The following is an 8,825-nucleotide window of genomic DNA, read 5'->3' on the forward strand; positions in this document are numbered from 1 at the left end:
ACTTTTATGATTATTTATATGCTTGTTCAGTATGATTGGTGGCTGGATCCTGGTCAGTCACGCCTCCAAGCGGTAGTACTCCGCAGGTGGGATTTTGGGGGTGTGACACGCTTATTTGTACAACACATGTTCCGCTTGAATGTTCATCATGTTGTTCCGCTTGTATGGTCATTACATGTTCCGCTTGAATATTCATCATGTTGTTTCGCTTGTATGGTCATTACATGTTCCGCTTGAATGTTCATCATGTTATTCCGCTTGTATGGTTATTACATGTTTCGCTTATAAGTTCATCATGTTGTTCCGCTCATAATCACATCATGTGTTTCCGCTCTTATGAACCATAGTGTTTCGCTTATATGTACATTATATGTTTCGTGTGTCTGTACAACACAAGGTTCCGCTTTTTCGAACAAATAGATGTTTCGCTCATAAGACCATATGATAGATCCGCTTGTATATACACCCACATGTTCCGCTTATATGTGTATCATGTGTTTCGCTTATTGTGCATTGTAAAAGTTTAATTTTTGAAATTTTTCTAAGTAACTAATTCAGTGTATGTGATGGTGATTTACAGGCTTCTAATGTTGTATTTGATCCTCTTCACAACAGCTGTTGTGATTTGGATATTGAGAAAAACCTAGAACTGGAGAATTTCAGGAGTATTTTAGAGTTTATGGGTCGTATTCCCATCCAGAAGGCATTGACTGACCAAAGGCCTTTATACAAATATCACATTGAGCGTTTCTGGAAGAATGCAAGTTATGACGATCAAAGCAAAGTGATTTCATCAGTCGTTGAAGTTCATGGCAAGTTAGAAAAGATTTTATTCACTGAAGCATTGATTCGTGAAGTTATTAACTTTCCTGACGAGCCAGATTATCCAATGAGATTTCCAGAAAGAATGGTGAAAGGATGTATGTTGAGAATGGGATATACTGGAGCTTTAAATGCCGGAAACTATTTAAAGTCAAAGTTTCAGAAACCTTACAAGTTTTTGATTCACTGTGTACTGATTTCATTAAGTCATGCTAAAGGAGGATATGATGCAATGCGCGATTACCAAATGAATATGATTACGGCATTGGTGTTGAACAAAAAGTATAATTTCTCACATATAGTATTCCATTATATGGCTGAGAATAGCAAGGCAGATATCAAGACCTGGATGTATCCGAGGTTTGTGCAGATGTTGATTGACCATGCGTATCCAGAAATTGATCGAGATATTAAAGATGATTTGTTGGTGCAATCTCACATGACCAATAATACACTGAAGCAGCTTGTAAAATATCATCCGAATCACCCAGAGCCAACACTTGTTGCAGAGCCTTTCGGTTTTATTAAAGATGTTAAATATGTTGATCTAGATCCAGTTAATCATCAGAACTGGAGAAATGAAGCTGAAATGAAAGAAGCAATATATGCTGACGAGCTGAAAATTCTTAAAGATTTCAAAACTACTAAGAATGAGTGGTATGTGAAAGAAACTGGAAGAAGACGTAGAAAGGCAACTCCTATTGTTCGAGAAGGTGAAGGATCTTCTTCGTAGCCAAAGAAGAAACAAAAGAAAGCTGCTCAAACATTGTTAATAGATGAACCTGAAGAAGATAATCCTGTGGTCGTGTGGAAAAAGAACAAGTTGTAACTGCTGAAGATGATCCGTTTAATGTTGATATGTTGTTTGATACAGATGTCTTAGAAACAGGACCTTCTGTTGAGGTGGAAGCTGAGCAGGTAGCAAATGTTGAAGCTCAGAAAGGCAAAGGTAAAGTAATTGATGATATTGAGGGTGACGATGTGGATAAAGATACAACAAGTTCCTCAAGTTCTTCCGATGAAGAGGTTGTAGATGAAACTGAGCGTCGAAAAAGAATTCAAGAGGAGATAGAAAAAGAGAAAGAACTAAGGAAAAGAAAGAGACAAGAAAAGGACGATGATGCTGCTTACATTCCTTCACCAGAACATGTCTCTGAATCGCAATCTCCTCCTGGTGGAAGAAAGAAAGCTGGAGCTCGTAAGAAAGTGGTTTCTCCAAAGATCAGAAAAGTGTCTCCAAAGATTAAAATTCCAAAGATCGTTTTGAAGAAGAAATCAACAAAGGAAACCAAGAAACCACCTACGCCACCACATGAACCAACACCACCACAATCACCTATACAATCACCACCCCGAACACCTACTCCACCACAACAATCCTCACCACCTAAACAACCAACACCTCCAAGACAACCATCACCTATTTATCATTCACCACCACCACAACAACCTTTTGTTACCTCACAAGAAATATTTCAAACACCTCCACTCACCCAAATGCAACCTGGTTTGTCTAGCAAAGGTCTTTATACTCCACAGGATAATCTTTTATATGTTGGAGATTTTGATTTTGCCAACACTTCACAAGTCAGAAATGTTGAAAAGAAAGTTGAAGAAGTTGTTGCTGAGAACAAGAGGCTAGCAGCTGAAAACAAGAAAGTGTCTGATAGGGAGAAAGTTTTAGAAATGCGTGTGAAGAAGCTGGAGATGGAAAACAAAGAGTTGGTGAAAAAGATTGACTCTGATCAATCAGAAATTGATATCTTGAAGGTTAGAGTTGCTGAACTTGAAGAAGAGAAGACAAGACGTGATGAACAGAATGAATACTTCAAGTTGAAGAACAAAGAACTAAAGGCGGCTAAAAAATCAAGAGATCATGAGTTCTATATGTTGAGCAAAGTCGTTGAAAGCATGCTTGGAACATCAGTAGAACAAAAATTTGAAGAATTGCAAGTTGAGGAGATCAGGGCACAACGTCAAGCAGAAATGGATAAACAGATGCAAGATAAAGGTAAGGGTGTTGAAGGAAGTTCTGCAGTGTTAGAGAGATCAATAGTACCTTCTATGGTGGTTGATAATCCCGAGCCTATTTCTGCTATTTCTGGTTTGTTTGAAGATGATACTCCTATGAATGAGTTGAATGGAGATAGTGATGAAGATGATGAAGAGGAGGATGAAGAGGAAGATGAAGAAGATGAAAAAGTATTCTCTGCGAGCAGTCATGGATCTGGTAAAGATGATGATGATGATGATGATGATGCTCAGGGTGGCACAGGTTTGAAAGTTACTGAAGAATCTATTGAGAAAAAGGTTGATGATTTGATGAACGATTCGGTAAATGAAGAATCAGGGGAAGCAAGTGGAAAGGGGGAGTCTAGTAAAACTCAGATCGTTGAACATACTGAAAAGTTAATCTTGGGATTAGATGTTTACAGAGAAATGATGCATATTGTGGATCCTGAGTTCAAGTTCGACTTTGAAGAAGATTTGAATACTTTTGATATCAATCAACAGCCTGAATACACGTATAAGTATGTTGAAGAGGCTGATAAGTACGAAAGAGTGGAAGTAGAAGACTGGACGGATGATGAGGATGTGGTTGAAGATACTTCTAAGTATCCTACGCTTATGGAGTTCTTTGCAGAGGAGAATAGAGAAGAATTGAGACAAAAAGTAGCTGAGGCAGTGAAAGATAAGAATTTTGATAGCACTCAAAAGGATATGGAAAAGGAAGATAGGTCGAAATGGTTCAGAAAAAGTCACGAGAGAAAGTTTAAGAGACCTTTGAAGTATTATCAGCGTGATCGAAGCGTATCTCTTGGTGACATCATCAGCTGGGGTTTCTTACCCCAAGTGAATGCTTATGCAATTAGAAGAGAGTGCGGAGTTCTGTACTTTGAACGTTTATATGACATCATGTCATTACCGTGGTGGGATGTAGATGAACTGCCGAAGGTTAGATGTTTGGATTATCTTGTTCAAAAGAATGATGTTGCTATGTGGGGCTACATTAAATATGAATCGTTGAAAGAGTTTCGTAAATGGAAGCCACATCATCCTAAGAGAGTGCAGAGGGTTGATCCTAAAACGGGAGTCGAAGAGACTATTTTGAATGTCAAACCGCCAAGAACGAAGAAAACGATACCAATGCCTCAGATGGAACAAGACTTTTATAAAGGCTTCATTGGTTGGGTGTATAGTTGTATTTCAACCGAAGCCATAATTACTTACAGAGCAGGAGGGGAAATACGAGAGATACATGTTTATGATCCTATATGGCTTGTCAATTGTTTTGCGAAAGATATCGAATGTCTTTTCATCAACAAGATTCACTATCAACCAGAAGATAAAGAACAAGCGCAGCAGTTTCAACGTGTTGTTGCCCTTTACTTTCAGAAAGGTATTAATTCTGAAAGTAAATCGAAATCATCTTGGTGGTCGCTTGATGAGAAGGTGAAAAGGAAAGCCAATCGTGAACGTCAAAAGCTTGAAGAAAAGAAAGGTACATTCATGATTATGTTGGTGATTGATGCAAAATGTGTTTGAATAAGGGTTGTTTGTGATTTGAATATTTGAAGAACTTGATGAATGTGTTTGAATATATGAAGAACAATTTGAATGATGGTTGAAGATGTGAAAACCCTTATGATTTGATCCATTTTTACTAATAGACTGATTAGGAAAACTTGTTAGTAAAATCCTATTGGTTGTTTCCTGATTTGGGCCTGATTACATAGTACCATTAGGCTGACTATATCTGAATCAACACGTGAACATGAAAAGGACAACATTACGACTCGCAACCACACCGTTGCGACTCGCAACCACAGCGTGATAACTCGAGACCACGCGGTTGCGACTCGCAACCACAGCATGACAAACCGAGACCACAGGTTGCGACACAGGTTACGAGTCCCGTTGCGACTCGAGACCTTAGCATGATCAGCCGAAACCATGGTTGCGACATAGGTTGCGACTCGCAACCACCTAGGATCAGCACAAACAGCATGACTCGAAACCATGCTTGCGAGTCCGGTTGCGACTCGAGACCACGCTTATTGGACTGGCTTAATTATGGGCCTACGTTGATGGGCCAGGCTTATGGACTTCTGTGTTACTGTTGACGTATTGTTTGGGCCTGTTATCACGAGCCCAACTGTTAGGGCCTCACACTTAGACCTTGGGTTGTATATGACTGTTAACAGTGAACTGTTGATGTTAAACGTGTTTGCCATGATCAATACCTGTGTACAATACGTGTTGAACATTCGTGCACTGCTTGGCTTGAATCTGATGCGAATAATATCTGTGATAGGACCTAATTGGTTACCTGCAATTTGATTAACTTTTCTGTGTTACTGCCGAGCAAACCAAGGTGAGTTCACACCCTCTACAAAGCATGGGATTCCCTGGGTTGGGAACGGGGTTAAGGAACGTGGGTTCCTCGTCCTCCTTGGGTAGGACGGCTATGGTTCAGGAATGTGATTCCTCGTCCGGATGGACGGATAACTCGTACTAGACTAAAACTCTATCACGAAGTCCCTCCTTTTTGTATCGACTTAATCGCCGGGCCAATGGCGAGCGGGTCATTAGTTAGATAGCGCTATTTAGGTCTGACAAACCTCACACCGTGCCGCAGAGGACGGGCGTGAACTAATGGATCTGGGGCACGTCAATGATGATAGACATTGATGTTTTCAGGGCACATAAACATGACTACAGTCAGCAGTCGATATGGTAACGAGTCTAGTGTACGCATGGGGTAGCCCCCACGGCCGAAATGCCTGATAACTAACATGGGGTAGCCCCCACGGCTGGAATGCCGGAGTAACTGGGAATGAACAAGTCACGTTTTTAAACTATGGGGTAACCCCCACGGCAGGATGCCAGTTAAAGGAAACTGTTTTCGAAACAACTAAAACGAACACCCAACTGTGAACTCACTCAACTAGTTGTTGACTCGTTACTACATGCTTTGCAGGACCATAGGTACTCAGCTGGAGCTTGCATGGAGGAGAGTCGTTGTGGGACACGGATTGCTGCGTGCCATGTTCTATTTGAAAACATTTGAACTTATGTTATAACTTTAAACTTATGCTTCCGCTTACAACTTAAACTTGGTTTTGTGGGAACACCAATCGTATTGGTTAAACTTTTATGATTATTTATATGCTTGTTCAGTATGATTGGTGGCTGGATCCTGGTCAGTCACGCCTCCAAGCGGTAGTACTCCGCAGGTGGGATTTTGGGGGTGTGACACGCTTATTTGTACAACACATGTTCCGCTTGAATGTTCATCATGTTGTTCCGCTTGTATGGTCATTACATGTTCCGCTTGAATATTCATCATGTTGTTTCGCTTGTATGGTCATTACATGTTCCGCTTGAATGTTCATCATGTTATTCCGCTTGTATGGTTATTACATGTTTCGCTTATAAGTTCATCATGTTGTTCCGCTCATAATCACATCATGTGTTTCCGCTCTTATGAACCATAGTGTTTCGCTTATATGTACATTATATGTTTCGTGTGTCTGTACAACACAAGGTTCCGCTTTTTCGAACAAATAGATGTTTCGCTCATAAGACCATATGATAGATCCGCTTGTATATACACCCACATGTTCCGCTTATATGTGTATCATGTGTTTCGCTTATTGTGCATTGTAAAAGTTTAATTTTTGAAATTTTTCTAAGTAACTAATTCAGTGTATGTGATGGTGATTTACAGGCTTCTAATGTTGTATTTGATCCTCTTCACAACAGCTGTTGTGATTTGGATATTGAGAAAAACCTAGAACTGGAGAATTTCAGGAGTATTTTAGAGTTTATGGGTCGTATTCCCATCCAGAAGGCATTGACTGACCAAAGGCCTTTATACAAATATCACATTGAGCGTTTCTGGAAGAATGCAAGTTATGACGATCAAAGCAAAGTGATTTCATCAGTCGTTGAAGTTCATGGCAAGTTAGAAAAGATTTTATTCACTAAAGCATTGATTCGTGAAGTTATTAACTTTCCTGACGAGCCAGATTATCCAATGAGATTTCCAGAAAGAATGGTGAAAGGATGTATGTTGAGAATGGGATATACTGGAGCTTTAAATGCCGGAAACTATTTAAAGTCAAAGTTTCAGAAACCTTACAAGTTTTTGATTCACTGTGTACTGATTTCATTAAGTCATGCTAAAGGAGGATATGATGCAATGCGCGATTACCAAATGAATATGATTACGGCATTGGTGTTGAACAAAAAGTATAATTTCTCACATATAGTATTCCATTATATGGCTGAGAATAGCAAGGCAGATATCAAGACCTGGATGTATCCGAGGTTTGTGCAGATGTTGATTGACCATGCGTATCCAGAAATTGATCGAGATATTAAAGATGATTTGTTGGTGCAATCTCACATGACCAATAATACACTGAAGCAGCTTGTAAAATATCATCCGAATCACCCAGAGCCAACACTTGTTGCAGAGCCTTTCGGTTTTATTAAAGATGTTAAATATGTTGATCCAGATCCAGTTAATCATCAGAACTGGAGAAATGAAGCTGAAATGAAAGAAGCAATATATGCTGACGAGCTGAAAATTCTTAAAGATTTCAAAACTACTAAGAATGAGTGGTATGTGAAAGAAACTGGAAGAAGACGTAGAAAGGCAACTCCTATTGTTCGAGAAGGTGAAGGATCTTCTTCGTAGCCAAAGAAGAAACAAAAGAAAGCTGCTCAAACATTGTTAATAGATGAACCTGAAGAAGATAATCCTGTGGTCGCTGTGGAAAAAGAACAAGTTGTAACTGCTGAAGATGATCCGTTTAATGTTGATATGTTGTTTGATACAGATGTCTTAGAAACAGGACCTTCTGTTGAGGTGGAAGCTGAGCAGGTAGCAAATGTTGAAGCTCAGAAAGGCAAAGGTAAAGTAATTGATGATATTGAGGGTGACGATGTGGATAAAGATACAACAAGTTCCTCAAGTTCTTCCGATGAAGAGGTTGTAGATGAAACTGAGCGTCGAAAAAGAATTCAAGAGGAGATAGAAAAAGAGAAAGAACTAAGGAAAAGAAAGAGACAAGAAAAGGACGATGATGCTGCTTACATTCCTTCACCAGAACATGTCTCTGAATCGCAATCTCCTCCTGGTGGAAGAAAGAAAGCTGGAGCTCGTAAGAAAGTGGTTTCTCCAAAGATCAGAAAAGTGTCTCCAAAGATTAAAATTCCAAAGATCGTTTTGAAGAAGAAATCAACAAAGGAAACCAAGAAACCACCTACGCCACCACATGAACCAACACCACCACAATCACCTATACAATCACCACCCCGAACACCTACTCCACCACAACAATCCTCACCACCTAAACAACCAACACCTCCAAGACAACCATCACCTATTTATCATTCACCACCACCACAACAACCTTTTGTTACCTCACAAGAAATATTTCAAACACCTCCACTCACCCAAATGCAACCTGGTTTGTCTAGCAAAGGTCTTTATACTCCACATGATAATCTTTTATATGTTGGAGATTTTGATTTTGCCAACACTTCACAAGTCAGAAATGTTGAAAAGAAAGTTGAAGAAGTTGTTGCTGAGAACAAGAGGCTAGCAGCTGAAAACAAGAAAGTGTCTGATAGGGAGAAAGTTTTAGAAATGCGTGTGAAGAAGCTGGAGATGGAAAACAAAGAGTTGGTGAAAAAGATTGACTCTGATCAATCAGAAATTGATATCTTGAAGGTTAGAGTTGTTGAACTTGAAGAAGAGAAGACAAGACGTGATGAACAGAATGAATACTTCAAGTTGAAGAACAAAGAACTAGAGGCGGCTAAAAAATCAAGAGATCATGAGTTCTATATGTTGAGCAAAGTCGTTGAAAGCATGCTTGGAACATCAGTAGAACAAAAATTTGAAGAATTGCAAGTTGAGGAGATCAGGGCACAACGTCAAGCAGAAATGGATAAACAGATGCAAGATAAAGGTAAGGGTGTTGAAGGAA

Source organism: Helianthus annuus, chromosome 8 (assembly GCF_002127325.2).
Source record: "Helianthus annuus cultivar XRQ/B chromosome 8, HanXRQr2.0-SUNRISE, whole genome shotgun sequence".
Classification (NCBI taxonomy): domain Eukaryota; kingdom Viridiplantae; phylum Streptophyta; class Magnoliopsida; order Asterales; family Asteraceae; genus Helianthus; species Helianthus annuus.